General features: G+C 40.4%; 1 long non-coding RNA gene across 1 annotated transcript in view; it reads left to right on the top strand.

Moving 5' to 3' along the window:
• The window catches only part of LOC123282297 (uncharacterized), a 69,937-nt gene extending 61,724 nt beyond the window's left edge, over window positions 1-8,213 (top strand). The window contains exon 2 of the long non-coding RNA XR_006522351.2: window positions 7,829-8,213. This is a non-coding gene — a long non-coding RNA (uncharacterized lncRNA). The remainder of the gene's footprint in view (window positions 1-7,828) is intronic.
• Window positions 8,214-20,150: the final 11,937 nt, after the last annotated feature.

The following is a 20,150-nucleotide window of genomic DNA, read 5'->3' as shown; positions in this document are numbered from 1 at the left end:
CCACCGCCACCACTATCCCAGCCCTGTCTGTCCTCTCGCCTGGTTGATTTTACTTCTGAGCACTTAGCACTCTCTGATATATGTGTGCATTTGGATATGTGTTTGTGTGTGTGTGTGTCTATTTAGTTGCCAGTAGGCTCTTCTCACCAGAGTGGAAGCTCTATGAGACCAGGGGCTTCCTTTTTGTTCATTTCTATGTTGAGTATATAACAGTACCAGGCAAGTGGCAGGCCCTCAATAAATATTTGTTGAATGAATAAACGAGTGAATGAGTAGATCAATTGACATTTGTATTATGTCTCCTTTCAAAATGTGCTGACATTTCAGTTCTCCTTGACTGATTTCAAGCATGCCTCTAAAGCTGGGCTAATTCGCACAGCCTTCAGATTTAGGTACTTCAGTCTGCAAAGGACAGGTTTCCAAACGGGCCATCACAAAGAGCGTTGACCTTCTGTGCATGTCTTAATGCAAAACGTTAGCTATTCTATGCATTTTTCTGCCTGAAACAAGGCACAGCAGCTTTCTAACAAAAAAGAGTCAAAGTCATCAGCAATAAAACTGGCAGCACCCCAGTGTCTGGAAAGTTTTCATCTGGGCCCTCGGGGATGACAGCCTCATTTCATTCCTCTGTTCTGGGACTCCTGACCAGCCCAGAACATTCATTCTCCCTCCTGCACAACCCCAGCTCATGGCCACTTCACTTCAAAGCTAACATTCTGCAATTCCCCACTAATAAAGACTATAGTGATGATGCTATTGCTGCTGCTGCTGATGACGATGAAATTACGTTATTGCTCTGTCCGCTTAAATGCCCTTGTGGATGCACTTTTTTCAGTCAGTGACATATATTGACCATCACGTGTGGTACAGTATGCCAGGTGCCAAGGGAAAGAATAAAGGTTTGTGTTATAGAGTAATTACTTCAGCCATGGAAAACACTCAATAAATATGTGTTGAGTGATTCATTATTGAATTCTTTGGTTTCTGTATTCACACTCTTATTCAGTTCTTCTTCTGCTAATTTTTATTCTAAATCCAAGGCATATTTTGGAAAAAATTTTGTTACAATCCAATGAAAATAACTAATGGCACAAATTAGGAATAAAAGAAAAACCAGATAATATAAGAAGCATAGCAGTATTTTATTTGAAAGCATAAAATAACCAGGGAAACTGGTTTGCTCTCACCAAAAGAAATTTGGGGACTGCAGCAACACAAGAAAAGTACAAAGGGATCTTTTCCTCTTGTACAGTCAAATTCTGCAAGTTAGACTCAACTCGTTTAGACTATGGGATAATTCAAACAAGTCTGAATTGAATTGTATTCTTGCCCTGTATACATTTGAATGAGTTTTGTGAGAGAACGAATAGTTTAACCAAGACTTTCAATGACTACCTAGCGTACTTCAGGGAACGTGGCAGACAGTGTTGGCTGCCTGCTCAATACGCATTCTTTCATTCCTCATTGCTAACAGAGCCCATATTTTGTTTAGGGCAGCAGTTTCGCCTAGTGAAAGCATTTGCCTTTCCAGAAGCTTCGCAGCTCAAGGTGGTTGTATTACCCAGCACGGGACAGTGAGAGTAAGGTGGAAGGTGATAGGGTTGTTTTCCTAATGAAAGGGGCCAAGCTCAGCTGACAAGCAGCTTTTGTCCTCACTTCTTCTCCCTTTTCCTCAGTCTTGAAGGTAAATGCAATACCTGGAGGTTGAAGGAGCCATCTTGAAACTGCAAGGATGAAAACCACATAGTAAGAATAGTGGGATAGGAAACTAGAAAGCTTGTGCCCTCAATGGCTTCTCTGAGTGATGACTCCAGCCCTGAACTACCCCTTCAGAGCTTGTTGAAGCAACTGCAGTCTGGTTTCTGTTACCTGCAGCCTAACACAATCCTAACCAACAGAAGAAACTTCTGAAGGCCGCTTAACGTGCAATTTGATATAGACATCATGGACACATCATAAATGATTCTTCTTGTCTATCTGGTTGTACACTTTACCACTCTGTGAGCTTGCTTCGTATCACTTTTATTAACTATAAAATTTTGTTTCTTAAAAGTGATGTATATTTTAAAAATTTTCACTGACGTGGCCCACATTAATATGATTGTAGAATTATTTTCATCTCTGAATCTAGATATCATTTTTTAGTTATCTAGTAAATCCTACGATGTGGGCAACTGAAGAAAGAGGCATGAATCTGAGTGTGTACGCACATAGGTTTCATAATCCGGGAAACTGGGTTTGGATCCTGCTTCTACGTCTTACAAGCTTTGTGACCTTGGACACGTTACTTAACCTCTCCTCTCTCTGCCTGGCGTCTCACAAGTCCTGGGCTGCCACATTCATCACAGCATTTACCATACCATGCTGGCATCATTAGTTCGCTTGTCTTTCTCCTGAATGGTACTGTGAGCATTTTGAAATTAGCGTCAGTGTCTTAAATGACTCTCTTCTCCCAGTATCTAGCATAGTGCCTACCACCTAGAGAATATTCAGTAAGTGTTTGTTGAATGCATAAGTAAGCAATTCTGAAACCATAATAGACTATTCATTTTCCCAAATATGATAGTTCCCTGTGAAAGGAATTTAGAAAACACAGAATTAGAAGATATGAGAGGTAGCTGGAAAGTGACTCTCAGGAGCATCCGGAGGGAACATCCCACTAGAAAGTATTTCCCCAAACCAGTATGGTAATGGCGTCTCAAATGGGAGGGCAATGTGCCTCCTCATTGGCTCTCTTTTTGCTTCTTAGTACAACACGTGGGAATTTCAGTGGCTGCTCGATGGAATTCAAAGTCAGTTTGAAACAAAATGATCTGCTGGATCTAGAGTCCGTTGCATTCCTTAGACTTGGCTTCCTTCCTTCCCATCTGTGGACTCTCTGTGCCCTGGGCTGGGTGGTGCGCCAGGAGATAGAATCCCCTTCTCCACACGTCTGACTCCAGTGCTAGCGTGGTGGAGCTGTGCACCTTGTGCACCTGGGGCCTTCAGATGGGAAGTGGTGCAGACATAACAGGGAGAGTGACCATGCCTCTCCCCAGAGTGAGTGGATGGCTTCTTTGAAACAAGAGTCCACATGCTGTTATGAGTCAGAGAGTCCACAACACAGATGGAACACCCACTGTATTGAAAAACAAAAAACACTCTTCCAGGAACTGTGAAAGGAAGAGATAGCCAATCAATGATATCTGAGGTTTCTATTGAGAGCTCTTTATATCAGGCACTGTGCAAATAACTTCTCATGTACTATCTCACAGCATAAGAGACAGGCATTGCTATTATCTCCATTCACAGATGAAGAGACTAAGGCCCAGAAAGATGAAGCAACCTCTTGGAGGTTGTACAGCTAGAGAATGATGGCATCCGGATTTAACCCTTGGTCTATGATTCCAAAGCCTACACCTGTAAGCATTTCTGATAAACTACCTCAAAGAGCCTAGTGTCTAATGGGAAACACATTCCTATATACACATGCGTATCCACTCATATATACACACACGTACTCACATACACATGCACACATGTTTGCTCACACACACACAGACGCTCCACCCAGGGCTGCCCTCCCCTCCCCTCCCGCTCCTCATAAAATTCCTCCTAGTGAGCCAAGGAGTTTTCCTTTCAGAAAACACAATATGTTTAAAGGTTCTGCGAGGAACAGAAGTCTGAAAAGACTTTTCAGAGCATGAGGTGACGTTCCTGTGTGGAGCTTTTTTGAGTGATCACTTAGGATGTCTCATTACTGACCTCTTGAAAACACTTTTTGATCCAAGGGAGTTGCTTCTCTCAGGTTAGTTTTGTTAAAATCAAAAGGATGAATGCAGAGACCTGACCTTCTATTTCAAGCTTTAAAAAAAATCCCATCTCATTTTGTGGGACTTTTTCCCTATCTTTTCAATAAGGAGAGAACTTACTCTTTCTGTTACACATGATGTCACAGACAGTGAGAAGATAATCCTTAGAGAGCTTCTATCTGAAGTGGTTCAATTAAAAGATGAGTGGCATTCTCAATACTGTTGTCCAGGTTCTGAGACATTTCCTACTTTTTTTCTTTCCCACAGCCAAAGCAAGGAAAATGGACTATGGGTCAGGTAATGTAAGCAACCGACCGCAAAATTATTGCCAAAAATGTAACCACCCAATCGACTCCAAAGGAAAATATTCATTAAAGTGACACATGTTAATAGAATTGAATTCAAAACACTTGTTTGGACATCCAGATGTCGGAAAGTGCCATATCCTGATAGCTGAAATATTCTCAGTTCTTTCAGATCTTCCTTCCTTATTTTGATTGCAAGTCAAGTTTCAGGAAAATTCTTTCCCACTACTGCCTACTGATCACATCACTAAAGCATTTAAAAATCGCACTTGTTTCCTATAAGAAGAAATGGAAGGCACAACCACAAATATTTGTGTAAATGTCACCATGTATTATTGGAAGCTTTGTTCAGGAGCTTAGAGAATTATTGCAACAAGTTCTCCTAGCTGGATTCCTCTCGGACACTTCCTACATGAAACATGCACACCCAGGCACACCCACACACTCACTCTCAGTTTTTTAAAAGTGGGAATGAATTTCCATTTCTTTTACCCTCTAGCGTAGTCTTCAGATAGAAGGTATATGTTCATTATGAGTGCTTTCAAGCCAAGGGGAAGAGGAACAGAGGGAGAGAGTTCTCTGCCACTGAAGGCAGAAAACAAAATTCAGAGAAAGAGAGAAAGCACCTCCGGAAGGCAGCCAGTTCAGCATCCCAGGCTATCATTCACCAAAAAGGAAGAAAAGAGTGAGGCAGCAATATTCAGCTTTAACTCGTTCCTGGAATGCTCTGCAGCAGATGCCCAGAGTTTCATTTTTATGGAATTAGATCATAAATGGGACCAAGTTCACTGTTCAGTCATTTGTCACCAAATAGCAAGAATGCGGTGTCCTAACATGGAAAGAATGTCATGCCCTAAACATTTATTTCTGGCCATGTCTTTCCCAGCCTTGAGATCAAAACTTCAGCAGATAGATAAGCATAGGTCGTGGACCCTTTCTCCTACCCACTCCTCACCTCCGTGATAGATAGGCCCCCTGCTCGCCCAGCCTGGCACATTCATCTTCTCCATATTTTAGCCTGGCTGGGGCTACAATGATCTTTAACCTCAGTTATGTTTATACAAGAAATCTCCCTCGCGTTTTCTCACACCCATTCATCCCTCTGGTCAGACCAGGATTCCTTTTGCCATCTTCCTTTGTCTTGTTGGTGTTTCTAGGAAAACAATTCTGTATTTTATTAACTGAATAAACAATGGTCATTTGTCCAAGTTTATCACTCATTCACGGCTGCTTCTATGACAGGTGTGTGTATATAGGGAGAGGATGTGACAGAAGAGAGGAATTCAGTGGATTTTCCAAGCACTCGGGTGCTAGGCTGGATTGGCCAATCTTTGGACTGATCTGAATTCAATTCAACCTTTGGGCAACATCAGGAAATGCCAGAATTGGCCTGACATCCATAAGATCTGTGCATGAGGGGTGATTCACTCCATCAAAATCAGCAGCGTTTCTTGCCCAATGGTCAAATTCTTTGGTCCCTGATAGACCATTCTGTATCAAGGAAACTGTACTTTCTTAATCAGAGAAAATCTAGATTGGCAGTTTCTCCACATTCTATCTTTTTTTTTTTCACATTCTATCTTTTCTTTTAAAATTAAAAAGAAATTTTTTTTGAGGAAGAGTAGCCCTGAGCTAACATCTGCCGCCAATCCTCCTCTTTTTGCTGAGGAAGATTGGCCCTGAGCTAACATCCATGCCCACCTTCCTCTACTTTATATGTGGGATGCCTGCCACAGAATAGCTTGACAAGCAGTGCATAGGTCCACACCCAGGATCCAAACCAGTGAACCTGGGGCTGCCGAAGCAAAATGTGCAAACTCAACGGCTGCACCACCAGGCCAGCCCCACATTCCATCTTTTAATACTCTGTCTGTCTTTCCACACCCAGGATTAGCATTTGCCACATGGTTATACAGTATGAATCTAGTGAATTTGATATCAGATTTTCCCAAATTTAAAAAAAAAAATCCTCTATGGTGAAAAGGAAAATATGGGCCAAACTGGATGACATTTGGATCCAAAGCATGAGTTAATATTTTTATTTCTATTCAAAACTTAATTGTCTACATTGCTTTGCTCCAAGCTATTCGTGTAAGAGGTGTCACTTTACATAAGAGCCAAGGAACCCCAAAATATAGAAATACTATTGGAAAGAGGTGGGCACAGGCTCCAGGATGAAACTTTCTAGGATCGAATCCCAGCTACACCTCTGGTCACAGTAATAGTGTGACTTTGGCCAAATGACTAAACTTTCTAAACCTCAATTTCTGGAAAGCAGGGAATAACGATAGTACCTTACCCCCCAGGGGGACTGGAAGATTTAAATGAGATATTCCATATTCAGCTCTTAACTCAGTCCCTGGAGCGAGAGAAAAGGTTCATAAATGCTAGTTATTATTATTAATACTACTACAGAAAATCCTATTTTAAGGGAAGCTATGGGCACTTATTAGTTCATTCATTTGTAACCTTACAAGAAATCATTCTGTGAAGGAAAAAAAGTGTTTTGCAAAGTGAAAAATTACACCCTAAGTAACTGTGGTATACATATGGATGTTTTTTGCCAAAAGATAATTACATAATTTATTAATAAATTTCACCAAAGATATTTAGACACACCCATATATATGCATGTGTTCTATACATACATAGGTATTATGTGTGTATATGTATACATATATACATTTTTTTCCTCTTAAATCAAATATCAGTGCTTCACAAATTGGAGGCTCTATTGAAGACACACTCCAATGTTTTCATCTTTTCTAAAGATCCCAAGTTGGAAAAGTCACTTAATAATCAACAGCTTCCTGTACTGCAACAGTCCAGGCTCATTTCACAGGATAAAGTTTAGTGACTTATATGTGTCATCAACACTACTCCATCCACAGTCTCAGCCTATAACTGCCTTAAGAGACACAGTCACTGTGAACACAACACCCCTAAGATTACCATCAGGACTATGAGGAGTTCCAGTCTCCTTTAAATGCCCAGGGCATAAGTCATTGCTTGTGTTGACTTGAACTGAGTCACACTGACCAGGACTTCTTCCTTACTGAGTAGCAATCCTTCAAAGGACTGAATGAGATCCTCTCTTTCTCCCTCTTTCTCTCATAAAGATAAGGGAAACTTAAAATGCTTTTAGAGCTCCCGGGTCCTGCAATGTCTCCAAACATCTTATCACCCTCCATTTCTCCATTCTACTCTATTCCAACCAGCTCCCATCAAATTGTGCTATAAGGAGAAGATTTTCTCTTTTCAAAAAAAAAAAGAATTGAAGAAACATAAACTATAGACAGAACAACATAATATTCCATCTAATATATCTTTACCAACTCTGGCCAGGATTACATCTCAGCCCCTCCAGATGATAAAGATACTATCTTATGTTTTGTTTTCATTTTGTCATCTTTTTAGCTTTGTTTGTTTGTTTAATATCTACAAAAATACAGGTGCCATGTTGCCTCTTCTTCGACTTCCTTACACACTTAGTAATTCTTCTAACTTACTTGTGTCTAACTTTTACCAATCAGTTCTCATTTTCTTGTCAAAATGGTTCCCCAAGGAAGAATGCCCAAGATGAGACAGGTAATATTTTTAAGTATTTATAAAAGCTCTGTCTTTAAGATTTTCACATAGGCAAATGTCATATATTCAAATCTGTGTAGATCATGTGTCACCATCTTTGAGTAGGTATTTTGTTCAGTAACTGTCATCATTGCCCTTATGCAGGACTCGAGGTTGGTGGACAATGAGAACTGCATATTTGCTCCCCATCCTTCAATTCAGGATCCACTTAAGCTTCAGGAGAAAGAGGAGAGGATGCAAGAAGAATGGAACAGAAAGAGAAGGACAAGGAAGTGTGGAGAAGTTGCTTTCTTGCCCATATGAATAAGCAAAATTAAAGATGCTACAAGAATTGGAGCCCTGCCTAGCTCCAATCTCAAATCCTATCTAAAATGGTTCCCACCTGCACCCACAAATCCTCCACTTTGACTGGATTACTGAGCCTACTCACCCATTGCCTGATCTGGCCGAAATTGGTTAAAATCAAGAATCTTTCATCCCAAATATAAATTTGTTCATCCTTTGAATAAAATCATTCTCATTCATTAAATTCAGTCGGTTATGGTAGCCTTCCCAGTGTCTTCAGCTTTCCTTCCCATGGATGATGGTTGCTGGTCTTTAAAATAACAATTAAAAGCACTCAGGTCCTGTTATTTTGGCCCTTAGCAACAGTCATCCCCTAGTTTCTTTAAGGGTGGGAAAGGCCAGGAAAAGGAGAAGAGAAAGTAGAAACCTGCTGGGCATTATTCTAATCAGGGTTCTCCATTTGGCAGCCGGCACAGACCAGCTTCTGTTTTGCAGAACAGTTATCCCCAGGGCACTGGAGAGGAGAATAGTGAGGCAGAGCAGGTACTGGGCTTTCCCTGCTCACCATTCAGGAAGGTTTTCATTGCTTTGTGCCAGAAAGTCAGTAGGCCACCAGTGGAACTCTGAACTTGTTACAGGGCATGCTCCAGTAGTAAAGTCAATGAGCTCGCAGTGCCTCCAGACCAGGCTGAGGGTAGCAATCTGAGAAAAGGCTCAGGGGGACAAAGTCATCGTGGTTTGGAGGATAGAATGGCTGTTTAGTCAGAGAGCTGGGCTGGGAGACATCTTTCCCTCCCTCAGCCAACCTCTTGTGTTTGGAGGCATGTCTCCAAATGGATGATGTCAGAGAACAGAGATATGGAAATGGAAATTGATATCCATCAATCCAGGCAATCAACGGCTCCACTGAGGGCCTGGTTCTCACAGAGAAATGATTCCTAAATGTCAAGAAGGAGCAACCTGCAATACAACCTCCTTTCTCTAAATGATGAGAAAAGAGCCTCATTGCACAAATGCACCGAGGGAGGTTTTCACAGCACTTTCTTCTTTCTTTCTGGTTAAAGCTCTACTCTTGCTAGAAAGGGAGAAATCTATTGCTTCATAAGCATTAGGGAAAGAAGTATGAGGGCATGGAATAAAGCACAAGGAGCACGTGAAATGGGAATCAGGACACGTGGGATCTTGCCTCAGTCTCAGAAGACACATCTAAACTCAACAGGCCTCAGTTAGCTCATCTGAGAAATATGAGGATTAGATTAGATTGTCCCCAGGTCTCCTGTCATTGTGAAAGTCTGTAACTTATGAGACTTTATTATCAGATATTGGCACCCTTCTGCAATGGCTCTGTGCTGGACATCCCTCTCCCTTGGATGAGCAGATACGGGTCCAGATTCTAGGAAGTTTCTCTCTTTTGTCTGTAATAACAGTCAATGCAATAAAACAAACAAACATACAGAAATGGAAATTAAATTAGCTGCCATTAGTTAGTAGCTCTTAGCCCAATGGAATTGTTCATGGGGTTTTTTTGTTTGTTTGTTTGTTTGGTGAAGAATACTGGCCCTGAGCTAACATCTGTTGTCAATCTTCCTCTTTTTTTTCTTTTGTCCCCAAAGCCCCAGTGCATAGTTGTGTCTCCCAGTTGTAGGTCCTTCTAGTTCTTCTATAAAAGATGCCTCCCCAGTATGGCTTGATGCACCCAGGATCCAAGCTAGCAAACCCCATGCCACTGAAGCGGAGCATGCAAACTTAACCACTATGCCACCAGGCTGGCCCCAGAATTGTTCATGTTTTAAAAAAATGATAGTCTGAGAGGGAAAAATTAAGAATACTATATACGTAAAATGAAATAAATAAAACTCATAATTATACTGTATAAATGTTACCAAGCAAGGGCTCCCTACCCAAAATGCACAGAAGCTGACACCATGACACACAGCCTTTTGAAAAAAGAGAAGGCTTTATTGCAAGGTCGACCAGCAAGGAGACAGGAGGCTAAGCTCTCAAGCCTGTCTTGTGAGTCCAAGGTTTGGGGTAAAGTTTAAGGGATTAGAGAGGGCTGGCTGGTATGCAGAAGTACTGACAGGATGAGTTTCACTTGGCAGGTCAAAATCTTCTCTTCTGCGCATGCTCTTGGCTAGCCTGCTGTCACTGGAAAACAGCTATAACTTTCTGTTGTTAAGATGCAGTCAGATACGGGAGGTGACCAGAAAAGGCACAGTAAACAAGGGTAAAGTTGTTATACAGATTTAAGGCATAACCTTCTCCATTGATAAGAGTTTCTAGAGATGTAGAGTTATCTTCTCTTCCTGGCACAGAGAGGGAGACACCCTTACAAATGGAGATTTCTCTTATAAATGTAAATTTTCCTTACAAAAGGGTAACTTCTACTAGGTTTTCAGAGCTTTTCTTGTGTCTGCTGTTTCCTAATAATTGTCAGCTCAAAATGACCCTCATGCTAATGAGGCATATTTTGGGGTGGTAAATTCTGTTCCTGGTCCTGTGGTTACATAAAGGCAAGGAATTAGTAAAATGTGGATAATGGGAAAAGGGTGGCAAGATTGCTAGCATTGGATATTAGACTTACTGGCAACATGGAGAGAAGAAAGTTATAAATCAATTAGAAAACTTCCAGAAAATTCTGCATACGAAACTACTAATTGGCTATAGTAACTTTGACAGGTACCTGGTCTGAACCTCAGTTTTGCGGATTCAATATCTTCTCATTAATAACCATATTGGGATACCATGATAAGGGATTAAGGACAAAAATAGTCACATTCCCTCAATCTAGGAAGCCAGGCCAGGCTGACTAAGAGAGAAACCCTAGTGGTCCATTGGACTATGCGTAGATGTGGGGTGGAAAGTTGTCTGTTCAAATCTCATCTCTTACCATGCCCACCTTTTACTCTGCTGCTTCCCCAGTTCTTAGCACAGTACTGGCACATAGAAGAGACTCAGCAAAAATCTATTGAATGCATCTGCACACTAAACAGGAGTGCAATCATCCCTTTATCTTCTTCATCTTTGTCCCTTATTCACTATTCATTCATTCAAAACCTATGAGTCAATCATTCCACTAGATCCTGGGAATAAAATGTGATCTAAGCAGACATTGTTCTTCTTTACGGAGAGCTCAGTCTAGTAGAAGAGATAGACATTAACCAGATAATCACATAAAAAGGTCACATATAATTAGAAGTGATGATAAATGACCATGAAGGAAAAGATAGGGCAATGAGAAGAGAGGCCCCAACTTGGTCCCGGTTGAGGATGACAAGGCCTATTCCAGAAGCTTCCTTGTAGCAGTGATTGTTAGATTAATACCTGAAAGAAGAGTAGCAGCCAACCAAGCATAGAAGGGGAAAAAGCAATTTGGACATAAGGAATAGCATGAGGTGGAACAGAGCACGGCAGGTGGAAGGGAATTTTGAAAGAAGATCGTGGTAGCCAGAGCTCAGAAAGTGAGAAGGAGATGCAAGAGGCACTGGAGATATTGCCAGCAGCTGCATCCTGCAGGTCCTTAGAAGCCACATTAAGAATTACCATCTGTAATAGCCCATTGCTAAGCAGATCCTGTGCATAGGGCGCTCTTCCATGAGCTGAGCACACCAAGAAGATAAGGGTCTATCCCTCGCCTCAATCAAATAAAACTCTAGTCTGTTAAAATAGGATGTTTTTACATGATTAAAAAAGAGGAAGAAGTTAGCAAGTGTCTTCTGCTAGGGACCAAGAGAATGAGTTACAAGCGTTCAAAGAATGGAGAGCTCACTGAACTTGGGAAGTTAGGAGAGCCAGGAAGCCATCCCAGAATAGGAAGAACTTGACCAGAACACTGAAGAGTCAGTCAAATTTCGTAGAGATTCCAAGTACGAAGACCATGGAAAGAAATTTGCAAGGATGCTTGGGGAGTCATCCTAAGATGTCTTTGACACGATCCACCTGATAATGTAAAATCAAATGAAAAGAGATGCATCAGACAAATCGTCATAAAAACACCCACACAAAATGCCTGTGTGGCTGATTTCAACTGAGTTTTTCCCTCCATTCCATCAAAACCGAGAGTAGATGACACACACCAATATATTTGCTTTGTGTATGTATCCCACAAAGATTAGTTTAGCAAAAATACTGTCTGCGTGTAAATTTTTCCATCTGCAACAGAAGGAAAATGTATCTGCTCATACAGCTTACCCAAGATTCAAGAGAACAAACCAGTGAAGCAGAGAAATGGACTTAGTCATTTGCACTGGATTCTTCGGGATAAATGAAACATACATCCCTACCCTTAGGTGTGTTTGTCTTTCAAACTGGTTTCAATTATTCTCTAACTACACAATAATTAATGAAGGTGTTTCTGGAAGATTTTAAATACTTCACATGTATTAACTCATTTTATTTTCGCAACTACCCTGTGTGGTTAGTACCGATGTCCTCTCTATTTCCACAGTTGAGAAACTGAGGCACAGGTAGGACACATGACTTAACCAAGGCCACAGCTGGTCGGGGGACGAAGTGGGATTTGAACCTGAGACATCTGGCGCTGGAGCTACACTTTTATCCACCACATTACACTACCTCCTTAATGTACATAAACCACGAGTCAGCAAACATTTTTCTAGAAAGGCCTACATAGTAAATATTTTCAGCTTTGCAGGCCATACAGCATCTCTGTCGCTATTACTCCACTGTTGCAAAGTGAACACAGCCATAGACAATACATAAACAAGTGAGCACAGCTGGATTTGACCTGTTGCAGGCCTGACAACCCCTGACATAAGCAGTCACTGCAAATAAAAAGAGGACGACTTTTCATATACTTACCTGGTATGAAAAGGATTTCACCTATTGGTCTTTTTAGTCCCCATTGGTACATTCTTATTTATTATGCAACAAATATCTACTGAGCCCATACTCTGTGCCAGGCACTTTTTTAGATACTAAGGAGACATTAGTGAACCAGATAGCTTCTACCTTCCTGGAGATGCAGTTTGGCGGAAGAGACAGAAGCCGATGAACAAACAATAGCAGTATGATAGAGAGGTATGGTAAGTGCAATGAAGAAAAATGAAACAGAACAAGAGGTTAAAGAGTGACAGTGGCTGCTACTCCCCAGAGGGTGGTCAAGGGAGGTCTCCCTGATGGGGAGATCTGTGTAGAAGTTGTCCTTGAAATCTGAGGGCTGAGATTACCTAGAGAATGTGTACATCTTGAAAAGAGAAGAGGTCCAAAGATTGAGCCCTGCAGGCCTCCAACATGTCGAAGCTAAGAAGTGAAGGATCCAGCAAATACTGAGAGGGGCGGCCATTCAGGAAGAAGGAGCATGATTCAGAGACGTCAAGAAGCCAAGTAAGGAAAGTGTTTCAAGAATGAGAGTGAAACCAACTGTGCCCAATGTGCTCACATCCACCTGGGAGATGTCCGAGAGGTGCCCATGGGTTTCGTTTCGGCAATGAGCAGGTCCTTGGTGACATTGACAAGAGCATTTTCAGAAGAGGGAAGAAAATCTGATTGAAGGGGATTCAAGGGCAAGCGAAGGAAGGAAAGGAAGACCGTGACTGTGGAAAAAGTCTTTCCAGGAATTTTGCTGTAAAGAAAAGAGACAGAACAGAGTAGATAGAGGATAGTACAGCATAAAGGAACAGTGTCTGTTTTGTTTCTCAGGAAGGAAGATGTAACACAATATGCTTTCATACTGATAGAAATAACCCAGTAGAGGAGGAAAAATTGATGAAGCGACACAGAGGATAAATGCACTTGTGTTTGAAATTGATATCTATCTGCTTAAGTGGTGTTATTATACTTCAGGTGTTATACATAGTGTTGATCTCCACCCCTACAAGTACATAGGTATAATTTAAGAGTCGTTTACACGTAATAGCTCAGTGAATGCAACACAGCAACAGGGCTGTTACCCAACCAATAGACTCCAGTGCAAACACAGCAGTTGTCTGGGGTCACAATCTATTCTGATTGTTTGATGCAATTCCAGTTGTTAAATATTTTGATGATCATCCCTGCTCAGAATTCTTCATTATAATCATAAGTTTACACACAGTCATTGTATATGCAATCAAAATTTCCTAAGGATCTTTGCTTTTCTCTAGAAGTCACCAACAATGAAATAAAGAACCATTAGATTTAGAACACTAGACACAGGTTAGCAATTTTCTGACTGTTGGTTAATTTTAGCTAAATTAACATCCCCCTCTTACTCTATCTACATTTGGGTAGTCATTCAGAGTTGCTTAATGTGGGCATTTTTAGAAATCTTGGGCCACTCCAAGTAAAATGATATCTCATACCCAAACCATTGTGTTTGTGGGTTTTCTTAACTAATCCATGGGTGGTGCGGGCACAGAGCAAACAAGCTTTTGCTCAAGTAAGGGCTGCCTGAGAGCCCTGAGCATGCCCAGCCACAGTGAGGATTTCTGCAGGGTTTGTGACATTAGACCTGCTGGAAGGGCAGCCACAACTCGCTACATTCCTGAGATGCACAAATGCCTTTGGAGGAAAGGTATCTTGTTTGGAAGAAATTCCAGAATCATTTTCAAATTCCCAGGTCTGAGGACAAAATCAAAAATTAAGTACACAACATCCTCAGACTCCTATTAAGAACATGTAAAGAATAATGCCAAACTTCCTTAAAGATGTTCTCCATTCAGCATTGTCTCACTTTATTTTATATTATAGCATACACAAATTTGGTGTAAGAAGGGGAAAAATTGGAGTAGATTGCTGAACTCCTTAAGTGCAGTCACCTTGACATTTTTGTATCCCACCGAGTGGCACTTACGCAGGTGTTCAATTAATGGATGAATAAATGAATGAATGAATGAATGAGCAAACATATTCCTGAGAGGTCAACTTTGGGCAGATCGTGTCTGATCTCTCACACACTGTTTTTGTGGTTTCTATTGCATGATCTATTCATCTCCTTGTTTTTCATACCTAAGTAATTAAAGCCCAATTTCTCAAGCCAGATTTAGTTAATAAAGCCTTTAATGATACCTTAAAAGTTTATTACCCAGTACCAGAGATATATTTGGGGTATTTTTTACTGTGCTGCTTATTTTTTCTTTTTTTTCCTTTCTATTTTTTAGTAAAAGATCTATACAGTTGGCCTTCCACATCCATGTGATATCCACATCTGCAGATTCAATAGGTGATCAAAAGGCCTAGGATGGTTGGTCTGTAATGAACATGTACAGATGTTTTTTCTTGTCATTATTCTGTAAACAATACAGTGTCACAACTATTTACATAGCATTTACAGTATATTAGGTATTATAAGTAATCTAGAGATGATTTAAAATATATGGGAGGATGTGCATAGGTTATATACAAAAGCTATGCCATTTTATATAAGGGACTTGAGCATCCTTGGATTTTGGTATCCCTGGGGCATCCTGGAACCAATCTCCCACAGATGGCAAAGAACGACTGTACTTGCTTAGCCACCACTGTCTCATCAGGCCATTCATTCATTCAACACACATTCACTAATGTGAGCTAGATTAGTGTCCTAAATGCTGGAGATACCAAGTGAAAGAAGGTGCCAGACATCTGTGAGCTCACTGACTGGAGGCTGTGGCCATGACGAAGCACGGGGTTATTTTAATAACAGCTCACTTCTCCATCATCATCCTCCTTGATGTCCCTAACACTCAACTTTGAGTCATTCAGCTCGAGTCAGTGTATGAATCCTGCTTGTTTAACTTTGGAAATATCTCTTCCATGCTCATTAGCAAATAAATTGACCAATAGCTGTAGCATTATTATATAACTCCCATGAGGGCAAGACCCAGAGCTCCTTCATTTTCTTCAGCCTTTACACAAAGATGATGATGACTGCATGCTGTCTTGGAAAGACTTCTTCTCCCAATTCTGACTGTTACTAGGGTCTTCACAAAGTCAGGATCTCTAACTCCAGTTCCTTGACTGTAAAATAAGATCACCGGAGTTGGTAGTCTTAAGATCTTTTCTAACCTCCAATGACTGTGATTATTTAATACTAAAGAAATGTTCATTACTCAGCTAGAAGGAATCTCTGGCAACAAAAGTATATTTTGAAGGAAGTGTATTTTGGTAGTGAAATTTGACCTTTGAAGGACCCTGAAGAATCAGGGACATGCTTTCAGATGCAAATATCCACTTTGATACAAGTGACATAAAATTAAGAGCTCTTGAAAGGTTGCAACAAAATTAAAAGGAAACTACTTTTGCTGAACATTGCACTCAATTTTCCCTAGCCAGATGCAAACAAGTACTTAAATCTGGTCAGAGACTCCTTTCTTTTTAAACTGATCTTCCTATTCTGGAAAAGTCGAGGCAGGAAGTTGTAGCAAATGAACCCGGGACTCAGAGCATGAAGAGTTGCCAGGCCGGCCCTGTTCTAAAAATGGAACAGGTAATGGATGATGACGTCAGGCAGCTCCTTGGCCCTGTTTGCTTATCCAAAAAATTAAATGGTCAAATCCACGGACTGCAAAAATCCCACGCAGTTCTATCATAACATGGTTTTAGGAAGTCTGGAACATTAGCATGGTTATATACGTCATAAAATATCATAATATTTCAGCAGGTCTCTATACAGCATCAATTTAGCAACATTAGATATTAGATAATCCAAAAAGCTGTCACTCTAATTTCAACCTAAATTACAACAAATTCATAGTTTCCCGCACTCAGTGAAACCAGGAGGCACAGATCAATTCATTTGACAGTTAAGCACCTATGTATGCATGGAACTAGCTGGACACTGTAAGGAACACAGACAAATATATCACAGACTCTGTCCTCAGGAAACACAAGAGGTAAATACAAGCTACACACAATTCACTCATTCTTTTATAATTCTTGGAGCCCAACAGTAACAATGCCAGACTCTTTCTGCTCCAGGCCCCCTGGGAATACAGCAATGAAACAGAGAAAGTCAAGCATGAAGTAGTTAGAGTTCAGAGGAGGAGGGAAACATAGCAAGTTAGTATGATTAAGAAAGTTAGCAGGTTAGTATGATTCAAGAAGATGAAATATGAAGTGAGGACTAGTCCATACGCAGGGGTTTAACAAACAGAGGAAGAGAGGAGAACATTCCAGGTGGAGGGGATGGCATCAACAATTTTGCAGACCTGCAGATGTGCATGGCTTTTAGAGAGCCACAAGTATGACTGGAGTTTAGAATATGGGAGAAATCAAAGAGGAGATTTGAAAAGTAGGCTGGATCAGAGTGTGAGGTATTTTGGGTGCCAAGCTAAAGAACTGAAATTTGTTTTGACAGATGTGCTGTGGGTATGCAGCAGGGCAAGGCATGTATTTTAGGAAAATTGTTTGGGTAGTGAGTAGGGAAAGATAGAAAAGAAGAGGAGATAAGAGGATGTTGCCAGAGAAACCTTTAGGCACAAAGATGTTGATTATAAAATTACTTACCTTAAGTAGAAAGTAAGAAATCACTGAAAAGGTGAATAATAAGGGTAGGTTGGAATATTATACAATCATTAAAATATGTTTGCCAGTGAAACTAGTGTGTATGATACTATACTGGTGGATAGATATCATTATACATTTGTCCAAACCCACAGAATGTACAATACTAGGAATGAACCTTAAGGTAAACCATGGACTTTGGGTGATTATGATGATTCATCAACGTAAGTAGTGTACCACTCTGATGGGACATGTTGATAATGGGGGAGGCTGTGCATGTGTGAGGAAATCTCTGTTAAATTTTGCCATGAACTTAAAACTGCTCTGAAAAAATAAAGTCTATTAAAAAAATACATTTGCCAGCAGTTTGTAATAACATGGGGAAAATGCTTATTTTATTAAGTTAAATGAAAAGATTTGTGAGACAGATATATATGTGTATATATACACACACACACACACGTATGTATTATGTATATGTATATGTGTATATGTATAACTCTAAAATATGCATGGAAAAATAGCTAAAATAAAACACATCTATTCCTAATTAGGGAGATTATAGGTGATGTTTCTTCTGAGGTCTACTTTTCCCTTATTTTCCATAATTTTTATAGAGTTTTTAATAATATTAATTAAGAAATAAAATTTTTCAAGGAGATTCAGGAAGAGGCTGAGCTCTAGTGTGAGCAATGGGAATAAAAAGCAGGAACTCTGTGATATACTGTGAAAGATTTGCTTTTGGAATCCACAGATTCTTCAACTTCTTTCTGCATTTTGACCAATTACATCAATCTCCTCTGGCGCCAAACCATTCCAATCCCATATGCGAGAGGCTACGTGTAGTAGTATTTAAGAGCAATGGCTCTGGAGTCAGAGAGCTTGGGTTCGAATGCTGTTCTGCCACTGACTAGCTTGCTGACCTTGGGCAAGTGGCTCTCTAAGCTTCAATTTCTTCATCTTTAAAATGTAACTAAAAAGACCACCTTCCTAGGGCTGACCCTGTGGCTGAGTGGTTAAGTTCGTGTGCTCTGCTGCAGGCAGACCAGTTTTTTGTTGGTTCGAATCCTGGGCATGGACATGGCAGTGCTCATCAAACCACGCTGAGGCAGCGTCCCACATGCCACAACTAGAAGGATCCACAATGAAGAATATACAACTATGTACTGGGGGGCTTTGGGGAGAAAAAGGAAAAAATAAAAAAAAAATCTTTAAAAAAAAAAAAAAAGACCACGTTCCTATGGCTGTTGAAGGGGCTCAATGAGGTAATACGTTGAACCATTTAGTAAAGTACTTTCCACATAGCTAGGACTCAGTAAAGGCTACCTGCTATTTTTATGACTATTATTTGTCTTGTCCACCCTCTAAGCAAAGATCAAGAGGAAATGGGAGCTAATAAATTAGCTTCCTCAGCCTCTGGATTATGGAGATAGAGAGGCAGCAAGTGAAACAATAAAAATCACTAACAGCAGAGCTGCCTTTATAAATGCAATCAACAACTGAAGCTCCTTGTCTGTCTCCAACACCACTCCAGTTCTCTTCTTCTGTTCATGACTGGTGTCATGACTAGACTTCTGCTCTTTAACACTTCCTGAAACATGGTATTGTGCTGCCACCCACCTCGCCAACCCATTCTCTTATGTTACAAACTACGTGAGCTTTCTGACTGTGTCTATACAACACTGACCAAAAGCCCTTGGACCTTGTTCTTACTCAGCCTTATCCCACAAGGTACTACATGGATGTATGGATGTCCACCATGAAATGGCAGAGCTGCATCATTGCTTTAGAGAACTTCCAAAGATGCCAAAAGGAAGCATAATTCCTTCCTCTTGGGACCATCTTGCGTGACAATGTGTGCTTCAGGAATTAAAATAGAAGCTTTGTTTATTGTAAACTAAAAACTGGCCAAAAGGAAGTAGTGCCTTTGTACTGTGACTTTTCTGGATCTTAAAATGCTCTTCATTATTCATTACTACAAATCAGAGGCATTTCTGTTGTTCATGTTGAAGAATTATGCATCTATCATCCAAAATACATTATTGACCTTCATTTACCCAAGCGAGCAAGTCCATTACTTTTCATCTGCTATTTCCAATTCTTTTCCATTTCTGCCTTGCTCCTCTCCATGTTAATATATATTGCAGAGACAGAAAAGACTATCAAATAGGATATAAGTGATAAAAGTAAAGCCATTTAAAAGTCTTTAAATAAGATCCCATATCTGCACATAAGTCAATGTAGGAAAATATTCAGAGTAATTATGTAGTTGCAGGGTTAAATTCTGCTTCTCTGAGTTAATGGCTAAAGAAACTTGTAGAGAGAGAAGCCAGAAAAACTATCAATGGTACAGTAGCAGCTAGACAGTTGAAGAGCCAGGAATGAAACACAGGAGCCCTCGCTGCTTATTCTATTTAATTATTTCTCCACACTATCCCCTTCAGAGCAAAGATAACACCCAACCTTTCTTGGAGAGCACCACAGTTTTCAAGCTTTGTTTCTTTTGGAGTTGTTCTGGAGACAACAACATCATTAAAATTTGAGGCAAGGGACAGACATAATGTCTATCTGGTTACTATTAGTGTTTTGGAAACCCCAAATGAAACGCTTCTTTCTAGTTAGCAACTAGAGGTGTTGATCAAACAATAGTTTCCCAGCCAACCTAAAAACTAGTTGTACCCAGATGACTTTGCACTCAAGCATTGGAGTTTGGGGGTATGTGGGTAAAGCTTAACTAATTATGATATTGGCCTTAGTA

The sequence above is a fragment of the Equus asinus genome, chromosome 30 (genome assembly GCF_041296235.1).
Source record: "Equus asinus isolate D_3611 breed Donkey chromosome 30, EquAss-T2T_v2, whole genome shotgun sequence".
Classification (NCBI taxonomy): Eukaryota; Metazoa; Chordata; class Mammalia; order Perissodactyla; family Equidae; genus Equus; species Equus asinus.
The sequence above is the reverse complement of the archived record's forward strand: the minus strand, read 5'-3'. Positions and strand labels throughout refer to the sequence as shown.